Raw genomic sequence first — 23,703 nt, 5'->3', positions numbered from 1 at the left:
TTTCCCTCATTTTGTTTTTTTTGTAGCTTGTGGACCTGTGAAAAATAACATTCCAGATAGCAATCTTGTAATGCTTGAGCCACATACAAAGTACTTATACATACCTTCATCTTGAATTTTCCCTTCCCCAGAGTTTTCCAGGTAAATATATAAACATGGGATTTGTGTCTGAAAGGCATCCTTTCCACTTAGCTCATGTGGTCCTAGGAAATGTCATAGAATCTAGAGTCATTCCCATGGCAACAGGCAACTCTATTACCAAGGATGCTGCTAGCTTTTCTCTTTGAGAAGGTTTGCTCTATATTTGAGATTCAAAGCTATCTTTATTAATATTTATTTTTGGATGCATTTTGAGGCACTGTGCCTACACAAACAACTTATATGGTACATACACTTAAGATGGGAGGGCAATCAATGCCTCTTTTCCAGGGAAGCAAAATATGGATTATGTGAAAGGGCTTTGCAATGCTGTGTGATTGGAAGTTTTTGTATGGTTAGGCTGAGGAGAAGCAAAAGGAATGGGGATAGACAGAAAACAACAAACTATGCACTACTAACTGGAATATACACACATATACACAAACCTACAGGTGTGCTCACACACACAATCAACAACAAAATACAGTAGACACCATGGGATAATAAATAGCTATTCTGTAAACTTAAGAGTAGAAAGGTTTATTTTCAGCCACCTTGACTATGGAATTTGTAATGGAGATGAAAGCCATAATCAGTGCTGGTGTTATTGACCTGGGTCCTTGGACTCTTTAATCAATAGAAATTGATAAGAGGCCAGGTGAGAAATTCAGGCAAGGCTTTATTGGGACTCACGAGGGAGCGAGAACAAGAAACAGGTGCCCTTGCTCACTCTGGGCGAGCTGGTCCCTTTGGGGGGTGGATTGGTGAGTTAGGCCCAAGGGGTGGTTTCAGTGGGCTGCCCACCCCTTTGGTGCTGTGTGCAGGGATCACACAGAAGTACCCTGTTTTTGGTCCTGGCACCTCAGAAGTGACAGTTGGTTTGTGCCTTTTTTGTATCTTATTGTTCATAATTACCTCAACTGTGCCTGCATGCAGTTACTTTAAGTCCCTTATAATAAATTTCTTTGTATTCTGTTGCTTGAGGAGACATTTGTCCAGGTGCAGCCCTCCAGTAAAGGGTCCCAGGTCCCAGCCTGTCTCAGTGTCTTTTCCACTGAGTGTATGTGCTATTAAAATATTAGCAGGGATCACCGTGTGGGGTATGATGGATTTTCTGCGTCTGGACCCTCATTATCTTATTACATTTCCTATGATGTGACATAAGGGAAGCAAATAATTGGAGACATTACTAGATAAACTCTATTGATTCCATTTCATGCTTTATGAATTGGAAACAATGGGAAAGCCTGCACAAAGGAGAGCCTTGTTTTACGAAAACAAAAACCAACCAACCGACAACAACAACAAAAAACCCAATGCCTCTTCCAGCCTCAGAGGCTAGTCTAGGGTGGGACTCAAATTAAAAAAAAAAAAAAAATCTCCAGGTGATGTCAGTGTATGACCAAGACTGATTAGCTTAATTACCTTGGAAATTATTAGCATTTTGTTTGATAAAAAAATGTCTCATTTTGTGTCATATCACCCTAACATATGGGTCTACCTTCCAGTTTTCATCAAGATATACCAGATGTTTTTAAATATTTCAAGGTGTATAAATATATCATTGAATTAAATGCTAGAATTATCTTATTAATAGGGAAGGTACTACTCCCCTTGGACAGAAAAGGAAAGTGAAGCTTCATGCAACTAAATGACTCCAGTCATAGTTTAGACTCACAGCCTGATTCTAAAGCTGATGTTCTTTTACTGTTCCATACCATATTCATCATAAGTCAAGCAGATTATATTCTAGAAACCTGGCAGCAAAAGGTAAAGGGAGGTGGCAAAATGTGAAGGGCAGTTTTGGGCACATTAAGTTTGACTGTGTCTCTGTATATGAGTTTCCCAAGGATGCTGTAACAAGATATCAGTACCACAAACTGGGTGGCTTAAAGCAAATTTATTCTCTGGCAATTATAGAGCTAGAAGTTTAAAGTCAAGGCTTCTGGTCATCTCTGGCATTCCTTGGCTTGAATCTACATCTCTCCAATCTTTGCCTCTGTCTTTATGTGGCTGCTTCTTTGTGCCTCTTCTGTGTCTCTGTTCCAAATTTCCTTGTTTCTCTGATAAAGACACCAGTCATTGGATTTAGGGCCCACTGTAAATATGGTATGATTTCATTTCAAGAGCCTTAACTAATTACATATGTAAAGACCCTATTTCCAAAAAGAGTCACACTCTGAGGTCCCAGGTGAATATTGATTTTGGAGGGACCCTATTCAACCTATTATACTTGGCAGGCGACATTTGGAGACACCACTCATTTCTTGATGAGGAAACTAGTACTCCTGTCTCTTGTGAGAAGATTTGCACAGAATGAAAGGAATAGGTGAGATTGGGTGGCTGAGAGGCGGCTTTTCTGGCAGTCCTGGAAGAGCACAGGCAGGTCCTGAGGAACGTTTCTAGGAAACTTGTAGGATTCCAAGTGAGAAACAGGTTACAGAAATCTTTTGCTCTCAGAGGAATTGACCACTTATGTATTGTAGTATAAGAAGACTTGTCTTTCTGCTGGTGCAAGTTGGTTCTATAGGAATTTACTGGCCATTTGGTTTTTTGCAGGCATTAAACAAGCTTTGGGGGGACATAAAGAAAAAGCTGTGGGCCCTGATCAAAGGAGTTGACCATCTGGAGTTGGAAGTAAATCTGTATTCTGCCACAGGAGCTAAAAAAAAAAAAAAAAGAGGCTTATAGGAATATCAGTTTACGTGTCAGCTAGTGACAAGGGTTTTGGGTATAATAATACATAAAGGAAATGAGCAAAGACTTTCACCAGGCAAAAAGATCCCCGTTGAGGATCTGAGCTTCACAGTTGCAGAAGGTTCCTTCTACAAAGGATGGATTTGGACCACATGGAGAAGTGAAGTCCTTTGCTCTTTGAAATGTAAGAAAGATTCCCAGGTGTTCGTGCGTGGGAAGAAATCTGTTACTATTCGCAGGAGGAGAGGTGTTTGCTGGGAGGTAACGGAGGTAGAGAAGGTGGAATTGCCTTGGCTAGTTGGAAACACTGAGTCTGCCACAGGACTGAAAAATCCACTAAGACTTACAAACCCGACAAGGCATAATTTCACCCATAGGCAACAAGCGTTAGGTAGCTAACTCGAGCAAAGTCTCAGAGGGAGTTCACAGCAGTTTATCAGCTCAGATACGTATCAATTGTGTTTGGGTCCAATGATCTAAAATTCGAAACCTAAAGTTTTTAGAAAGAGAAAATAAATTTAAAATGTAATTTCTTTCAGCAAAAGCTTGTTGGTTGGTTATCCAGAAGTCAGGCAAATGCAGGTTGGTTCTGTGTGTCTCTGATATTCTCATCAGTCTCGAGTCGCTTGTAGTTAAGAAAATACCCAGCCTATCCATGTCTACCATAGTTCCCATGGTATTTCTCTTCACCCTCCCACCCCCTCATATCTCTCTCCTTGGACTGTACCCTGCATCACCTACTCATTTGTATGTGGTTTCATTTGCCTATAGTGGCATCCTGTTTTAAGATCCCTGTTAGAGACTGAGACTAAACTAAATGAAGCAGCAGAAAATAATGGTGTTAGCTCGAGTACAGGTTTTTCCATTAGTGTGTCTAGTTACCATTCAGAGTTGTTGGTGGTTCTATTTTCTTCCTAATTAAAATACATTCAGGACAAGTGACACTGAAAGGATTTGACCAGATTCACTTTGGAAGTTTTCTGTTGAAGACCCTCAAAAGACGTTCTAAATGTTGAGTGTGCAAGGTAGGGGTTCTTTGATCAGTATTTTGTTCCTTTGCCTTGTAGTCCGTTGGAATGCCTATAGTATAGATGTTGGGATGTTTCCCCATGCTTCCTCAGCTTGTGGATACAAATGGGTATCACAGTGAGCACAAGAATACTTTCTGCCTCTTTCCCTCTCAGCTGACATAGGATCTGCAGCCCCAGTTATTTCTGGGAGTCCACAGGGAACTTCACGCATGCTCACAAACTTCTATCTCGTATGGTCTCCCGTTCTAACCCCTCTCCAAGAATTTGTGCTTTGAGAGCACCGTTTAACACCGTTATTGGAACAAACAACAGCATTGTCATGATAGTGCATACAGCAGTGGTTCTGTCAGTTTGTTGTGAGCTTCCTCCTGGAAACCAAAACTTAGTTTGAGTGATATAAGCTATAGTATAAGTGCAGATTTCCTCATCCAAAAGTACTTTGGCTAATTCAAGAAATAAGTGTGATATGTTTTAAGGTGCCAGGTGCATGTATGAATTTCCAGACCTCAGTATTTGATATTTTTACCTTTAAACTATGAAACAAAAACTTATTTGCCTTCTTTAAATTTAAAATAAAAATAATAAGTTCAATATTTTAGATGTTGATTGTATCTGAGGCCAGGTTGAATTTTGTATCAGGAAGAAAGCAGGCTAGCTAAAAGTCACGCTGTTGATTCATGTACCTGTATTTCTCGGCTCTCCTCCTGAAGTTCCATTGATAATATTTTCTTTTATGCTCCTCAAGGTATCTCTAGAACGGTGATGTTAGTATATAATTTATTGCCATGAAGCATTTTATTTACATTTGATCCTTATTATGTTCCTCTGGAATAGAGCCATGGGTGTGGGTGTTGTTTCCTTTTACATTTGAAGATGTTGAGGCTCAGGAAGGCGCTTGGGTGTCCAAGGTCATGTAATTTGCGTGTGGCAAAGCCAGGCTTTGTAGCCAGATCTCCTGGCTTCAGATCTGGCGCTTCTCCCTAGGTGGCCTTTTGTGGTGTGAGAACAAGTGTCCCTTTCCCTTTGTAGTCAGTATCTGGGCATTCTTTCTAGGGGGATGGTGAGATTTGGTTGCTCTCGGCAGGCTGGCATACAAATGAGAGCACATGACAGTCTTAGATATCTGTTCCTGGTTCTCTGATTTGGAAAAAGAAAAATAACTGAGAGCCTACCATGTGCCAAGCTTCAGGCAGTTCTCACAGCTGCCCTGTAAAGTAGATATTCTCACCGATCTTTACAGATGAATTACAGATTCAAAGAGCTTTAAGTAACTTTTCCAAGGTCTCGCCTCGGGAATAGAAAAGTCAGGATTGAGGTCCAGGAATTCTTGTTCTTTCCATGACGTCACAGTTGTCTCTTCCATGTATTTCGAGGACATTTACCAATAAAAGGAGGCAGAAAACAAGTCATGGAAAGAAAATACTGTCTTCAAGATGAGAGGAGATGGGAGGGTCTTCACGTTATATATGAACCTCAGCAAAGGTTAGACCCCGGGCTAGCCTGACTCCAAGGCAGAGAGGTCACTACCTATACTGTGTGACTTGAGAATCCCTGAAGACACCTAAACAACCTTAAAAACGTTTCCCCCACAAACATGCTGAAAACTGTGTTTTGGAGTCCTTTCATTTTTATTTTTTTTTAAATAAATTCATTTATTTTTGGCTGTGTTGGGTCTTTGTTGCTGCGCGTGGGTTTTCTCTGGTTGTGTCGAGCGGGGGCTACTTTTCATTGTGCTGCGCGGGCTTCTCATTGCGGTGGCTTCTCTTGTGGAGCACGGGCTCTAGGCGTGCGGGCTTCAGTAGTTGTGGCTCGCGGGCTCAGCAGTTGTGGCTCGCGGGCTTTAGAGCGCAGGCTCAGTAGTTGTGGTGCACGGGCTTAGTTGCTCTGCGGCATGTGGGATCTTCCCAGAAGAGGGCTCGAACCCGTGTCCCCTGCATTGGCAGGTGGATTCTTAACCACTGCACCACCAGGGGAGCCCTTAGAGTCCTTTTAAAAATCCATATGCTTCTGGAAGGATAATACACATTCAGGTTAATTTGTTTAACCAGAGATTAGTTGAGGCACCCCATGGCTGTCTGCTGGACCTCCATGGAGGTCCTTAGGGATAAAGGACACACAGCTGGTGTGTTGGAAAAGGGCTGGTGACTGGGGGTGATCAGGCAGAGCAGGTAGAGGGGGCCACATGGTGGAAGAGGAGCCGTAGCTGCCAGAGCCCCAAAGCCCCCTCTAGACTGGAAGAGACAAACGGAGGAGAGGAGATCCCAGAGGCCCATTCTTGCCTATTTTACCACTTATTCCACTGCCAGTACTGTTTACACTTGTCCCCTGATTTAATTTCCATGGAAATTCTAGTTTTTCTTCATCATTAAAAGCAATGCATTTTATTTTCATAGACCGGCATTTTAAATGTTCTGTGAATTCTGATTCATTATTTTTCCACACTCTGCAAACGGTATCATCCAACAGCAAAACACTATTACTTGATTAATAAAAGCTCACTTCAGACAGTTCATTTTTGAGAAATACCACCTCACAGTCCCTTGTTTCTGTTCTTGATGTCGTAGCATACTAACTTTTTGTATTGGTATTTGGCAAAATCTTACTACTGCAGCAACTGTTCCCTGAAATTCTCCTGTTGTTAATCACAGAGCTGGCAGCCCACGTTCCTCGTGCTGCTTCTGCCCACACTCGTTTTAAGCTCAGAGCACCATAAATAGGATTCTCAGCCCCTGCTGGCTGCCTCATTATCTTCTTCTAGTTTCTTACTGCATCACACCTCTCTGGCTTCTTACAACCCGTCAAACATACCCATAATAAATGTATAGTTTCTCTTTCTGAATATAACAAGCAGTTTCTTCCTGGTAGGGCAGGTAGGTATGTGGTTTTACTCTTTAATTCTTAGCTGTCTCTTAAATCTGCCACCCAACATCTCACAGTGTGACAAGCCTCAGAAAACTTGGGCAACACGTGAAAGGCACAAAAGATAAACTAGTGAACTAGATCTCTTTGTTACTAATTAGGGGACCCAATTTCTTTTCCCATTCCTTGTGTTTCCTGCTTAGCAAAATGGTGGAAGAGACCATATTTGTATTTTGTATACCGGTATTTTTCATAATAGTCCTTTTCTTAAAAGAAATGAGCATATATAACTATTTTGTCACCCTGACTCTACAAGGGCCAGGTGGTAGGACAGCATCCAGCCATGACCTCCATCAGGGTCAGCCTCATCTGAGGAGAGGGGCTCAGCCAATGTCACACGCTTTCCTGGTCAGCCTGCATCTCGTGACTGAGGCAGGCAGGGGTATAAATTCCCAAGCATCTGGGCCTGACTCAGGACATCTCTGTTGGGCATGGGAGGAACTCCATAGCTCCCCACCAAGTTGGCCAAAGCTTTGCCAAGACTTCTGTTTGATTATCCCTCTGCTCCATCCTGCTTCTTTCCCTCTGCTTTCACAGGTATTGATCCCTAATAAACTTCTTGCATTCCAACTTAGTATCTGCCTCCAGAAACCCCAACCTGTGATAGACACTGTTTATTTTAAATAAATCCACACTCCTCTGGCTTCTTGGAGTCTCAAAACTAGAGATGCTCGGGCCTCTCTCAGGATGTCTATGGGGATCCACCTGAGCTGGGTGAAGCAGTCACTGCCAGATGGGGCAGACTGAAGACAGATGGTGGGGGGGGGCAAGTCCTGCAGGCTCATTCATGGGGAGGCGTGTGGCTCTGGATCTGATGACGGCAGAGGAGTCCTGTGAAGAGGCAATTTGTGTCTTCCTACCACCCCCAGGATTAGAGCAGTGGGGATTAAAGGACCGCAGGCTGCTATTACAGCCTGGTGTTGGAGTTTAGGGCTTTTCATGACTTCCTTTCCGTCATGAGAACGAAGGTAGCACATTGTGGTGAAAAGTGCAGGCACTAAACTGGAGCTGGTCTGGGTTTTTAATAGCTTTATTGAGATATACATACAGTAAACTACACACTTAAAGTGTTTAACTAGATATACACCCATGAAACCACAACAATCAAGATAATGAACATATCCATCATCCCTAAAATTTCATCTTGTCCATTTCTGATTCCTCCTTCCTGCCCTTCCCTGCCCCATCCCCTGTTTCCAGGCCACAACTGATTTACACTTTGTCATTATAGATTGTTTTCTATTTTCTAGAACTTTATGTAATTGGAATCATTTGGTATGTACTCTTTTTTGCCCCCTCTGGCTTCTTTCACTCAGCATAATTAGTTTGAGATTCATTATGCTGTATGTTTCAATTATTCATTTCTTTGTATTGTTGAGTAAAATCCCGTTGTATGAATTTACCAGAGTTTATCCCTTCATATCAAAGGACATTTGAGTTGTTTCCAGTTTTTGTGTGGTTTTTTTGGCAAGGATGAACAAAGCTGCCATGGACATTTGTGGGCTGGTTTTCGTGTGAGCATTTGCACTCATTTTTTAGGGAGAGATCAGCAAACTTTTTTCTGTAAAAGGACAACTAATAAATATTTTAGGTTTTGCTGGCCATATAGTCTGGCATAACTCCTCAGTTCTACCTGTAACGTATGAAAAAGCCATGCTCATTACATAAATAAGGATGGCTGTGTTCCAGTACTCTGTTTACAAAAAATTGTGACACCTGATCTCAGGCAAATATTTAAAAGTGGAATTGATGGGTCAGTCATATGGAAAGTGCATGTTTATAAGAAGCTGCCAGACTGTTTTCAAGAGCGGCTCCACTATTTTGCAGTTTCACTAGGAACGTATGAAAGTTCCAGTTGCTCTGAATCCTTTTTGACACTTCATATGGACAGTTTTTTGTTATATTTAAAAAATTTTAGCCACTCTAATAATATGTTCAGTGGTCTTTCATCGTGGTTTTAATTTACGTTTTCTATTGGCTAATGTTTTATGTGCTCATCAGTATATTTTCTTTGATCACATGTTCAAATATTTGGTCAATGTTTTAAAAATGGGCTGTTTTCTCTTTGAGGTTTGAGAGTCCTTTATTCTGGATACACGTTTGTCAGATATATGATTTACAAATATTGCACTCACTAGCTTGACTTTTAGTTTCTTACCAAATTTTGTAGAGCAAAAATTCTTAATTTTCATGAAGTCTAATTTACCAATTTTTTTCTGTTACAGACTGCTTTTGTTATATCTAAGAATTTTTTTTGCTCAAAGCTCATGAAGATTTTCTATATTAAATATTTTTATAGATTTACATTTCACACTTAGATTTATGATCAACTTTGAATTAATTTTTGTATAAATTGTGAGGTACAGACTGAGGATCCAGCACCATTTGTTGAAAAGTCTACCCTTTCTCCATTGAATTGCCTTTGCGTCTTTGTCTAAAGTCAACTTACCATATTTGTGCAGGCCTATTTCTGGATCTATTCATTGATCTGTGTATCTATTTTTTCATCAATATATTACTGTCTTGATTACTGGAACTGTATACTAAGTCTTAAAATCGGGTAGTGTGAGTCCTTCAACTTTGTTCTTTATCAAAATGGTTTCGGCTGTTGCTTTGCCTCTCAATATATATTTTAGAGTTGGCTTGTCTGTATCTGAAAAAAGCAACTGGGATTTTGATTGGCATTGCATTAAATACATGGATCAACCAGGGTAGAATCAGCAGCTTAACTATGTTGAGTCTCCCGATTCATGAAGAAGTTGTTTCATATTTATTTAGGTCATATTTGATTTCTTTCATCAGCATTTCATAGTTTTCCACATACAGATACTGCACATGACTTATTGGATTTACACTTAAGTGTTTCATTGTTTTGGAGCAAATGTAAATAATATGTCTATATTTTTAAATATCAAGTTGTTCATTGATAGTATATATAGAAATATGATTGGTGTTTGTATGCTGATTTTGTATTTGTGACCTTGCTGCACTTAGTTCTGGGAGTTTAGTTATAGATTCCTTGGGATTTTCTGCATCATAAACAATTGTCATATGTAAACAGAGGCTTCTTTTTCATACCTTATCACACGGCCAAGGACTTGCCATTTTTTGATGCTGAATAAGAGTGAGTAGTGTGGACATTGTGCCTTGTTCCTGGTCATAGAAAGCATTGAGGCCTTGACCATTAAGAGTGATGTTGGCTTTAGAATTTTTTTTGTAGGTACCCCTTTTCAGGTATCCATTCCTAGTTTGTGAGAGTGTTCATTGTTGTTTTAATCATGAATGCATGTTAAATTTTTTCAAATGCTTTTTCTGAATAAATTGGTACTATCATGTGGTTTTTCCTTTTTTTAAATTTAATTTACACTGATTTTTTTTTTTGTAATACTGAATCAGCCTTGAATTTCTGAGATAAACCCCATTTAGTTGTGATATAGTGTTCTTTTTACATTTTGCTGGATTTAATTTGCTAATATTTTGTTAAGGATTCTTGCATCTATGTTAAGGCAGAATGGCCTATAGTCTTTTTTTGTCCATCTTTTGTTTTGGTAATGCTGCTTCATAATATGAATTATTTTCTGGAAAAGATTATATAGAATTGGTGTCATTCGCCTACATTTTTGAAAGATTTTCGCTGGGTAAAGAATTCCAGGTTGCCCTTTTTTCTTTTAGTTCTTTCAAGATGTTTCTGTACTGTTCTCTAGTTTGCACAAGAAATACTCTGTCACTTTTACCTTTGTTCCTCTTTAAATGACCTGTCTTTTAAAATCTGTATACTTTCAGGATTTCTCTTTATCACTGGTTTTGAGAATTTGATTGTGATGTACCTTGTTTTCCTCATGTTTCTTTGCTCAGAATTTGGTGAGTTCCTTGATCTGTGCCGTTATAGTTTTCATCAAATTTGGAAAAAAACTGACCATTATTTCTTAAAATATATTCTGTCCCCTCTGCCACTTTAGGACATGAATTATCCGTATATTTAGCTCCTTGAAGGTATCCTACAGTTCATGGATGCTTTTTTTTTTTTTAGTCTTTTTTCTCTTGGTGTTTCATTTTGGATAGTTTATATTGCTATGTCTTCAAATAATCTTCGTCCTGCAGTGTCTAGCCTGCTACTAATATCATCCAGTGTGTTTTTCGTCTCAGGTACCATTAAATAGTTCAAATCGGGTCATCTTTCTGTCTTCCATGTCTCTAGTTAACATGTTTAATCTTTCCTCTAATTTACTGAAAATATGGAATACAGTTATAGCAACAGTTACAATGATAAAACAATATAATACTGTTTTACTGTGGATCAGTTTTGGTTGATTGATTTTTCTAATTCTTTTTTTTTTTTTCTTTTTTTTGGCCACACTGTGAGGCATGTGAGATCTTAATTCCCAACCAGGGATCGAACCCACACCCCCCTCAGTGGAAGCACAGAGTCTTAATCACTGGTCCCTGATTTTTCTTATTGTTATGGGTTGTACTTTTTTGCTCTTTTACCTGCCTGGCACCTTTCGATTGCATGCCAGACATTGTATATTATACCTTTGTGGATGCTAGATACTTTGTATCCTTTTAAATATTCTGCAATATTTATTCTACAGTATTCTGCAATGCAGGTAAGTTACTTTAAAATGGTTTGATCTTTTTGTGCCTTGCCTTTATTCATTAGAGTGTTTAGTCAAGGGTTACATCTTCCCCACTACTTTAGGCAAGAGACTTAGTTCTCTAAGCAATGTTCCATGAATTATGAGGTTTTTCCACTCTGGCTATTGAGAGCAGGTGCTATTCTTGATTCTGTGTGATCTCTGGGCACCGTTCCCTCCGATCATTTCCATATCTCTGCCATCCCTCCTAGTCTCACCCCTGCCAGACTTCAGGTGGTTTCCTCAAATGCATGTGCTGATCAGTACTCAACAGAATACTTGAGGGAGCCTCTCTGCAGATCCTTGGGGTTTTTCCCTCTGTGTACCTATCACCTTTCCAGTACTCTGTCCTCTGAACTCAAACCACCTTTTGCGCCCTAGATTCCCAACTCTATATCCTCAACGCAGGGAGACCACTGGACTTTGCTTGGGTTCCCCAACCCTGCAGCATGGCCTATAAACTTTCTCTAGGCAGTAAACTCAGGTATTCATAAGGCTTATCTCATTTATTTCCCATCTCTCAGATATCACTGTTTTCTTTTTTGCCTAATATGCAATGTCATGGGAGCCTTTGTTTCATATATTTTGTTTGGTTTTTTAGTTGTTATGTGTAGGAGGATAAATCTGGTCTCTGCTATTTCATATTGGTCAGAGGTACAAGTTGAAGGTCTGGACTCCATTCCTCTCCTATTTCCTTATCTTCTCCAACTCGCAGGTCTTGAATCCTTCCATACTCTTAGATGTGGAATTCAGAGGACTTTGTGGAAACAGCCTCTGGCCCACACCCCCTGAGAACGTGTGTCTGGCTGAATTTGGCAGGTGCCAGCCCTGCTGCAGTTCATACCTTTCTAATTTGGCCTGACACTGTGGGCTCTGACAATAGCTCTGTGGAATGGCTACCGGGCTCTATTCCCATCCAGGGCTGTGTTTCTGTTGCTGACAACCCTGTATGTTAGCAGGTTCCTATTTCGAGCATATTTTATTTTTTATTGGAATGTAAAGCTCTACTTTCTATTTTTGTGTAAATATTTTAATAATGTTTCCTAGTCTGAGTACCTCAAGGATGCCCTGACTTTACTACAGTATGTCTCCAAATTTTGCAAGAGTAAATTTTTTAAAAATTGGCCTATAACATAAAGAGAATTTGAAGTAGAAAATATGCTGGTGCTGCCCCTGGTCTAAGAGAGGGACTCTAGACCCTGTCCCCTTATATGAACATAAGTGACTATGGCCTTCGCTGGGTACCAACCTCAGGTTCTCCTGTAATAGACACTGGCTGTTCCTGTGGCTCTGGGGCCCAGGATGACAACTGTTCTCCTGGAACGTGTCTTTAACTACTGTTTCAGGAGAGCACAGGGTGCCCATGAGCTAAACAGCAATATTTTAATGAGTGCCAAGCTTACTAAAGAACTCTAACAAAATAAAAGTAGAATAATAGAAGAAACAAAGACAGCAGTGTATTATTCTGCTAGTGTTGCCATAATAGAGTACCACAGACTGAGTGACTTGAACAACAGAAACATATTTTCTCACAATTCTGGAGGCTGGTAGTCCAAGATCAAGGTGTTGGCAGGGTCAATTTCCCCTGATTTGCAGGTGGCTGTCTTCTCTCTGTGTTCTCACAAGGTCTTTCTCTGTGTGAGGGAAACCCTGGTGTATTTCCTGTGTTGTAAGCTCTTCTTATACGGACCCCAGTCAGATTAGACTGGTATCCACCCTAGTGAACTTATTTTAACTTAATCGTCTCTTTAAAGGGCCTGTCTCCAAATATATTCACATTCTGAGGTACTGGGGGTTAGGGCTTCAACATATGAATTTTGGGGAGACAATTCAGTTCCTTACAAGCAGAATATTGATTGTGGTTCTGTATGATCAGTACATGGGATTTCATTTTATATTGTATTTTTCTCTACTTTTGTGTTATGTTTGAAAATTTTCCCAATTAATAAAAGTTAAAAGAATTACTAATGAAGGTAAAGGGACTTGAGCTAACCTGGGGAAAAATTCTGCCCAAACAAATATTTCCTTGTATAATACTCTTTGAAAATATTGCTTTCTATTTATTGTCCTCTTGTGAAATCAGCACACATACACACACACACCCCATTGTAACCTTAAGCACTGTAAGTTCTTAGGGCACCATCCTCCTACCCTGTCTAGAGCCATATCTCAACTGTTGCAAAATAACTTTGACAATAATAAGTAACAATGGGAATTAGCACTTGTATAGGGTTTTGAAAAGGCACTGTGCGTATTTTTCATATATTTCTTGAGTCCCCCGAGAGGCAGGCAGTAGGAGTGATACTGTCCCAAGGTAGGAGTGAGGAGAGGAGCTTTGAGTCAGTGACTCACCAGGTCACTCAGGGTGGAGTTTGCAGTACTAGATCAAGTCTGATTCCAGCCTCAGCATCTTCCCCATGGATGTGCTTCCTTTATGATGAAACAAAGAGTTATAGCTCCCCCATTATTTTGCCCTCTCTATATTGCAAGAAACTCTGATTGAATAATGATACCTCTGGAGATGACACTTTTTCATTTGCTGCCAGTTTTTCTCAAATGTTACTGCTTCAGATTGGCACTTTTTTTTTTTTTTTTTTTTTTTGCGGTATGCGGGCCTCTTACTGTTGTGGCCTCTCCTGCTGCGGAGCACAGGCTCTGGACGCGCAGGCTCAGTGGCCATGGCTCACGGGCCTATCCGCTCCGCGGCGTGTGGGATCTTCCCGGACCGGGGCACGAACCCGTGTCCCTTGCATCGGCAGGTGGACTCTCAACCACTGCGCCACCAGGGAAGCCCACAAATTGGCACTTTAATCCATCAATACCAAAACCTACTTTCATGTTTAGCTGATTTCATTTAACTTCTGATGTGCTGAGCCTTAACGATGTTTTTATCTTTTTGGAAAGATTGAATTTATGGAATGGACACACAGGACAGTTTTATGTTTTGTAGTATATTTTGCTTTTTAATGCAATAGGCATTATCGCCTTTTAAGTATCACCTTTGTTAGAATACTGCTTTCTCAGGTCTATTAATTATCCTGATATGAACTGAAATACTGTTCATTTCAAGGGAGGGCTGGGCTATAAATAAGGAAAATCTCTTTCATGAACTTTTTACCTTCAAATCTTCCCTCTGATAAATTCTTTCATCATTTTAGTTCAAGAAACAATTTTATATGTACTGCAAAAATTCAGAATGCTGTTTTCCCCCCATGGACTAAAATACCAATTCTCCTATCTCACATAAATGTGTGCAATAGAATGAACTATTAGACAAAGGAAGATGAAAACTGTATTTCTCCTTTCTGTGGACTCACTATCTCCTCTCACTCCCCATCCCAGCAAGAAGAGACCATCCTTGGTCCCTGGAGGCTGAACTCTGTCCTTTCCCTCTGCTCTTGCCCAACTTGCATGATGGCCAGGCACTGGCTGTGGCACTGGACGCTGAGTGCTGAGGCTCAGCAATGAGGGACTCTATGGCCATGGGACGTGGTGCCTATACATGTACTCAGACAGCACCAGGCACAACACAGCAGTGCTGGGTAGCAGAGGGAATGAGAGCAGTAATGACATCCCCCATGGATGACCAAGTCTCTGTCCATTTATATCATATTCATTCACTCATTTGTTGTCTGTCTCTCTCCCCTGGTAAACGTCTCCTTCAGTATTTGTTTAATGTATAAGTGATTCAATGAGTTTTTCTGGGAGCCATTAAAGCTCCCAGATCCTTAGGTGATACCAGGGAGGGCTCCAAAGCATGTTTAGTTCCAATTTATTGCCACTGTGAGGTTCCTGTTTGTGTCTCAAGCCTCAGCAGCACCCTCTCTCCTGTTGCATCAGTACAGACCCTTTGAGTGGTCCTGGCCCTCTCTCCACTATGCCACCTCAACACATGAATTCTTCAGAAAACACTTGTGTGCAAAGACATTTGTTCACAGCTTCTAGATCTTTGTATCATTTGGAATGTTCTTGGCTGTGTTTTGGTTTTCTATTGCTGCCTAACAGAAAACCAGAAAACTGTTTTAAAACAATTTATCATTATCTCTCATGGTTCTATTAGTTGATGGAGCTCACCTGGGTGGTTCTTAGGCTATTTCATATGGTTGCAGTGAGATGACAGCTTTGGTGGGAGTCATCTGAATGCATGACGACTACAGGAATAGGAAACTAACACAAGAAAGAAGATAAATAATTATAACTAGTTATAACACAAAGTAGAAAAAATTGGTGTAATGTATTTAACATGTAGCTCAAACTTTACATGTAGTTCAAAGTCCTTTCCACTTCTGTTGTCTCATACGTAATATGTTAACTATATTGTGAGTTATAATTAGACAAGTAGACAAATATAGAAGGTGGCTAGTTTAAGAAAGACACTTACAGGAGGGATTATTAGAGCACAGTCTTGAAGGAAGAATATGATTTCCATAAATGTAAAAAGGTGGGAGATAGGAATCTCCACCCTGAGGGAGCAGCATGGCAAGATTCTAGAACATTGACGTGTCTGGTAAGGGGAAAATTATCTAGGAGCTAGAATAAGGGATGAGGGAGATAGTTTATGAAGTGAAACTTTGAGACTTACTGATTGAAGAGAGAAGTAAACTGGAGAAATTTCTTCACAATTACGAAGTCCTGGCTAAATCTGACATGTTCAGAGACACAGATCTGACTACAAACCATGTCTTCATACATGTGCCTTTTATCACATTACTAAGTTGGCAAGTTTACTTCTTATTCAAAATGGCAGCACCTACACCCTGACTGGAAAAGGTTCCTTTTTCTCAGTTCATCAGGAACAGGTCCCTGAGCAATATAACAGTGTCACACATTATTCGTGACCTGGGCTGGATACTAAGCCCAGCACAGAAGGTGAAGATCATGAAGCTTAAACACCCTTTGAAAATCCCTTAGGAAGCTGTCACACTGGAGATCAACAAACCATCTCTTACAGGTCCCGCAAAGCTTTGGAACAGATTTTTGTTTCTGTAATTGAGTACCAGATTAAAAACCTGTGTTTAGATGCCTTACTCTGCAAAAAGTTAAATGTTTGAATGTGGGTACCAAGAGGCTAAGGGAACAGTGGATTCATGTCTCTCACTTGGAGACGCTTAGTTCAAGGAAATGTATGTGGCTATTTCTTCTTCATGAATTCTTGTTCTCTACCCCTCCCCCTCCCCTCCCCCTTTCCTCCCCTCCTCCTTCCCCTTCCCTCCCCTCCCCCTCCCCCTCCCCTTCCCCTCCCCCTCCCCCTCCCCCTCCCCCTCTCCATCTTGCATCTCTTCTAACCACCCCTCCCTACCCTTCAATCCCTGCTCCCTCTTGCTCCCTGTTGTGGAGCAGAAATAGGTGAATGTGTGGAAGTTAAGCATGTGTATGATATTCATCTTGTGATTGTAGGATCCTGCCAGGGTTCCCAGACATCCTTCTTCCCTCTAGAGCCTGGGCTGAGTATGCTCGAGGGAAATCTTGGAAGCCTCCTTATCTCTCCACCTCTTGAGTCTGACAAGCAGCCAGCTTCTCCCTCTCTGTCCTGCTCCACTTCCTCTTAGCTCTCCAGAACCACAAATAACTCACAGACTGAAGGTATCTCTAGCCCCCAAATGGGGCTCCAGCTGCCAAAATGGCCACTAGAGACCCTAAAACAGCTTCCCAGGGTTCTTAAATGGGCTTCCCCACTTGCCAAGCATTTATTGAACTCTTCATGGAGCTAAGCTCTAATAATGTGGCAAGGACACTCTTATAAACAAGGGTTAGTCACGGACCACGACTCCTCTGAAAAGTAAGAGTTTAATCCCATGCCACCAGCTTTAATATCCTATTGTATATCTGATTGTTCTGTGTATCCCTTAAATGCTTATTGTGGATATAGATGATTTGACTACTTTTGTCTCTTAACCTTCCTACTAGTTTCGTGTGTGGATGATTTCCCACCTTTACTGTATGTTGCCTTTATCAGTGAGCTTTTCGTTTTGTAATTTTCTTGTTTCTAGTTGTGTTTTTTTCTTTTTCTTTCAGTTATTGGATTCTTCCTCTGTTTGGTTCTTTATATTTTCTAACTCTCTGTTTAAAAAAAATTCTAACTTCTCTCTCTGTGTGTTCATTCTGCTCCTGAGTTCTTTGATCACCTCGACAATCATTACTCTGTACTTTTTCTCAGGTACTGCCTATCTCCACTTCACTTAGTTCTTCTTCTGGGGTTTTATCTTGTTGCTTTGTTTGCAACATATTCCTCTGCTGCCTTATTTTATCTAAAGTTGCCCTTTGTATTTTTATGTATGTGTTAAGTTGGTTAGGTATCTCGACTTGGAGAAGTGGCCTTCTGTAGGAGACATGCTATGCATCCCAGCAGTGCACTCCCCTCTCATCTCTCAAGCTATATGCTCTATGGGTTCCCCCTAAGAGAGCTGCGTGGGTCCTTCTGTTGTGGTGGGCTGACTATATGGGTGGTCTGGTAGGCTTCGTTTGCCCCTAGTCCGGTTGGTTGCCAGGCCCTGCCTTGTGCAGATGTTGCTGGTTAGCAGGGCCTGGTCATGAGGTGGCTGGCTGCAGACCCCTAGGGGGCCCCGGGGCCAGTGCTGGCTCCCTGGTGGGTGGGATCCAGAAGGCCTGGGTGAAGCCAGGTCCTAAGATTAGTGCCGGACTACTGGCAGGCAGAGCTGGTGTCAGATCGCCGGGGGGGCATAGCGGGGAGTGGTGGTTTGTGACACAGTTGGGTATGCGATCTGGGGTGTCCTGAAGCTTGCATTGGCATGCTAGTGGGCAGGGTCGGGGACCAGCTGGTCCCAGGGTAGGGTCTGGCCTGCTCTGGGGATTGTGGTTTTCTTGTGTCTGGTGTCTGCCCCTTGGTGGGTGAGGTGGTGTCTAGAGGCTCGTGCAGGTTTCCTGTCCGGAAAGGCCTGTGCCTGGCCACTGGTGGGTGGAGCTGGATCTTGGGCCTCTGGTGGGCAGGGCTGTGTCTAGGGGCGCGTCTAGAGGAAGGTCTAGAGGCAGCAGCTGGACTCCGGAAGTCTTTAGGCAGCCTCTTTGCCGAGGGGTGGGCCTGTCCCAGCCCAGTTAGTTGTTTGGCCTGAGGTGTCCTAGCACCGGCCCCTACAGGCTGAGTCTTGGCCTGTAGTGACAGGGGGGAACCCGCGATGGCGCCACCCTCACCAGAAAGCTCCCAAAGGTGGCCGCCGCCAGTGTCTACGTCCTCGGTGTGAGCCGTAGCCAACCCCGTCTCTCCTGGAGACCCTCCGTGACCAGCAAGTAGGTCTGGCCCAGGCTCCTCTCAAATTACTGCTTTTGCCCTGCGTCCAGGTTTGCATGAAGTTTTGTGTGCACCCTTTAAAAGCCAAGTTTTTATTTCCCCAGGGCTCCCAAAATTAGGCCTCGCTGGCCTTCAAAGCCAAACGCTCTGGAGACTCATCTTCCTGGTGCAGAACCCCTAGACGGGCAAGCCTGATGTGAGGTTCAGAGCTCTCATTCCCGTGGCAGAATATCTGCCCTCTAATGATTCTCCAGTCTGTGGGTTGCCCACCCTGAGGGGGTATGGGATTTGATTATATCACGAGCCTGCTTCTCCTACTCCAGTCGCCTGGTGGTTCCTTCTTTGTCTTTAGTTGTAGAAGATCTTTCCTGGTAGCTTCCGGTTTTCTTCATCGATGGTTGTTTGGCAGATCGTGGTGACTTTGGTGTAGTCACAAGAGGAGGTGAACCCAGGGTCTTTCTGCTCCACCGTCTCAGCCGATCTCCCCTCATGCCAGCAGTCTTTGCACCCTAAGACACACATAGAAAAAACATATTTGTATCACACACCTGCAGTGCTATATGGTAGCTTTCTCTAGACTGCTATCCTCCCAACCTCACCAGGACCAACTCTGTGAATTTTAGGGAAGGAGAAAGAAAGAAGATTCATGCCAGCCTCCGTCTCCAGGCTGCGCCTTGTCCTGAAGCCCCGTGTTGCCCATCTCTGTGATGGTCTTTGGCATATGTTTTCATTATAGGTTGTTTACTTTCTGTTCTTTTAATCCTCTAAGAGTAGACACACCCCAGGCCATTTCTCCTGTCTGCATACCACCTTAATCTCTGTCCCCTGCCCTGTTGCAGGGTGTCCACCCTTGCCTATCTCGCGGGACCAATAACCATCATGGGGGGAACACACACATGCTGGTGGGGGATACAACATGGGGAGGCTAATGTCTGTGTAGGTGGGAAGGAATTAGGAGCTGTTGGAATCCATTATCTCCCATTTTCTTCCATGGTGACAGAGACATTGGACACTACCACTGTTTCAAGCTAAGACTACTACAAGGTTTTCGTCCTCCTTTCTTGTAGCACTTGCTTTGGGAAGTGAGAAAATGGTCCACGTTCTCTCTTCAGCCATTCATGCCCATTTCCATTGATGCTGCAGGCCAAGCAATAAATAACTCTCTGCCTTTCTCTTTGTCTGCTTTCTCAATATCCTCTGGCTTTTAGCATGTCTACAATTGCCTCTGGTCTAAGTTACTAAAAAGAGACTTTTTCTCAGCATTCTAGCTCCCCCACAGAGCTTATTCTTATTGTAAAATTACACACCCACTGCTGCTGTTGTAGTTGTTTATCATATTTTGTCATCTGGATTATTGCAATAGTTTTCTAAGTGGTCCTCTATTCTCATTAGCCTCAACTCCCTCTCCCTGTATGAAGCCATCAGCAAAAACTGGCTTTCAGAAAAGGAAATCTGATCAAGTCAGATCCCTGCTTAAAATCTTTCATGAACTTTCGTGGCTTGCAAAATGAAGTCTTCCCTCATTTAAGTCTCTGTGTAAATAAATGCCTTATGAGAGAGGCCTCCCCTTACCAGCCTATCTCAAGTAACTTCCACTCCTGACTCTGTGTCTCCTTACACTCGTTTATTCTCCTTCTTAGTACTTATCACCACGTGCTACATTATATGTTTATTGCCTGTCACCCTCCACTAGGATGTAAGCACCATAAAGAGTGTCTGCCTCTTTTATTCACTGCTATGTGCCGGCATGTACTAGGTATTCAATACATAGTTGTTGAATGAAAATTAAAAATAGTTCTCACAGTCAGTTTACCACCCACACTGAGAATCTCTAGCTCTGCTGCATGCTCCCCCCACCCCCTTACTGCCTTCTGCACACACAGAATATACCATGTACTTTCAGATATCTATAGTTCGGGGCAAATTTTTACCTTTGCCTGGGCTTGTCTTTCCTTCCTCAACATCCCCAATCCAACACTTATGTGGGTTCCCACCATCGAAGGTGAAGCCTGACATCACCTCTTCTCTAAACACCTCTTGCCACCTACACCTCAGTCTCACCTAAACACCCTCACTTCTCCCACCTGGGCAGAATATTACTTCCTTTCTGTTCCTTTGGCACTTGGAACAGAGTTTTCCTTTCCCGTGGAACACTGCAGTTATCTGGTTGTTTGGAAGGCAGCAGAGAATGTTGGTTACGTGTGGGATCTAGACTTGGATTGCTAAGGTTTAAATGATGGCTTCACCGTTTCCTGTGACTTTGGGCTTGTTGTGTAATCTGTTTTTCAGTGTGCTCAATTATTAAAATGAGAACAATAATGGTAACTATATAGCGAGGAAAGTATGGCACCTAGTAAGCGCTCAAGTAATGTTATCAGTGATAATGACGCTGTTATTCTCCTCTATGACTGTGAGGGCATCTTGGGCAAACATTATTTTCTTTCTTCGTGTCTACCAAAATTTCTGTCCTCAAGGAAACTAATCAATACTCTTTCTTTCTCTCTTTTATTTTCTCTCTCTCCTTCTTCCTCCCTGTCTCTCTTGTCTAACACAAACTATTATTATCTACCCTGGTTCAGGAATCATGTTAGATGCTATTTGCATATTCATAAAAAAGAGTTCCATTACAGGCAAAAAGTATGTTAATAGAGGCAGAAACAAAGTTCGGTATTTTGAAAATTGTCTTTGTGGATGAGATACCACATAGATAAGTTTTGAAAGAAAACTAGAATAGAGATTGAAGTCATTTAGAAAGTGAAAACTATTATTTTGTAGCAATAGTTTAAAGGACATATTTAACATGAAGTGACAAAAATATTATAGACAAATACAATTTCATTTTTAATATCTTGGGTCTCTGAAGAAATCTCACATGATTGTAATTTAAGACCTACTGACTCTGAGTATGTGTTGGAATTTATTTTTGATTCTAGTTAAGGCTGATTTCAGACAACATTTCAGCAGCCATTGGATAACATGGAACTTCTGGTTCCCTTTCTTTGTACTTGCGCCCACCTAGCTTTCAACTTAATCTATCCAAGTAGTTTTACGACCTTTAGAAAATGTGTTCTGCAGTGTCTCCTTATTTATTAAAATCTTTAATGATTTGGTCTTTATTTCTCACATCTTTAATGAGTGGGAATACTTTTTAAATCTACTGTAGACTCTTCCTTATAGCTCAGCATCTCGTGTGTGTGTGGTAAAAAAAAAAAAAAAAAAGACGTCGTAATGTCTCTGCTACATACTAGCAACTTGATCTTCGACAAATTCATCAACCTCTCTAAACACTGATTTCCTTATTTGAAAATTGGGGCTAATCATACTTACCTCACAGAATTAGCTTTTTGGAGAAGTAAATCTACTCATAAACATAAAGTGCTTAACACAGTTCCTGACTTGAAATGCAAACAGTTCAAGAAAGCTTGAATCCTCATTGACTGTGGGAAACAGTGTTATGGCTCAGAATGGTGGTATCAACTGTTTATCCTTCATAGATGACTTAGTTTTATTAACTTTCTTATCTAGCCTCATTCCAACCCTCCTTCTTTCCAGCTGGCTTCAGTAACATTGTCAGAAAAAACTAGAGACAGACCTCGAGGGGAGGAGGGAGAGCATGTTCATAAAAAGCCCAAAAGTTCTTTGCATAAGTGATGGGCCCTAATTTTGTTCTGCCCTCATCTATGATGTCGCTTATTTGTAAATTTTTGGAGAATAGGCACCATATCTTATTTGGATTCCTTATTACCTTCACCTCATTTTGCAGCAGGACATATATTAGAATAGTAACTACAATCCGCATCTACACAATGTTGTTTTTTTTGTGTTTTTTTTTTTTTTGCGGTACGCAGGCCTCTCACTGTTGCGGCCTCTCCTGTTGCGGAGCACAGGCTCCGGACGCGCAGGCTCAGCGGCCATGGCTCACGGGCCCAGCTGCTCCGCGGCATGTGGGATTCTCCTGGACTGGGGCACGAACCCGTGTCCCCTGCATCGGCAGGCGGACTCTCAACCATTGCGCCAGCCACCGGGGAAGCCCATACACATAATGTTTTAAGGACCCTGTTGTGATGGGAGTGCACTGATAGGGTATCTCACTAGCATGAGAGTCACTTAAGCCTCTTAGCTTCAGCAGTGTTTTGAAAAGTGGAGGAGTCAGAACTGGAGGGAGGGTAAAGCAATGCCATTGCCGGCTGTCTCCTGTTCCCTTCCTTCCTTGCTTACCAGTAGATTTTAGGAAGAGTGAGAATGAGGAGGAGACAAACCGATAGGTGCCAGCAGAAAAGTTATTCTAGGCATTTCTGTAGATTCAAAAAAGAGTAAATGAGTGAAATGAAATAAAGCTGCTAAGAGGACAGAAACATGTCTTTCTTCCATCTCCAGTCCTGGCTTTATCTCACACACTTGGATACATACCAAAGGCAGGAAGCTTGCTCTTACATGGTGAAATCTCTTTGGTTAAAATAGCCAAAATATTTTAGTGTGTTATTCCCTCTTAGTTAGCTAATTGCTAGAATCACAATTTCTTAATAGTTTTAATCTAACGTCGGTGGTAGAGTGTCAGTGATATTATACAGACTCAGTATATTTAGCAGGGTTATAAATGATAGAAATTTGCAGAAGCAAGTACCAGAGTTTGATCACAAAGCCCATATCATTACTGTAAAAAGAGCAGCTGGGCAAGCAGTGCCAAGGAGATAACCTTGTGTGATCTGTTGTATACATAAGCTGATCTGTATCCAGCAGTGCTTTCAGGTCTTTAGGTATCAGATAAGACTTATTCGGAAGGAGTAAAGTGTACTCTCAGTTCTGTAGTACAGGGAACAAACATGGATAGCCAAAGAACTGAGACCTTTCTCAAAACTGATCATTGCTGTGGTGAAGATGACTAATTATCCACTAAAACGGTTTTTGTTTTTCTACTGAGTATGTGGCTGGACTACATTTCCCATGCTTCCTTGCAGTTGGGTACACCCATGTGATCATCATGGAAAGTGAGTCGAAGTGAATCTGCCCGCTTCACCTGGGACCCAAGGCAGCCGAT

This window comes from Pseudorca crassidens, chromosome 6 (assembly GCF_039906515.1).
Source record: "Pseudorca crassidens isolate mPseCra1 chromosome 6, mPseCra1.hap1, whole genome shotgun sequence".
Lineage (NCBI taxonomy): Eukaryota > Metazoa > Chordata > Mammalia > Artiodactyla > Delphinidae > Pseudorca > Pseudorca crassidens.
Note: the sequence above shows the minus strand (reverse complement) of the source record.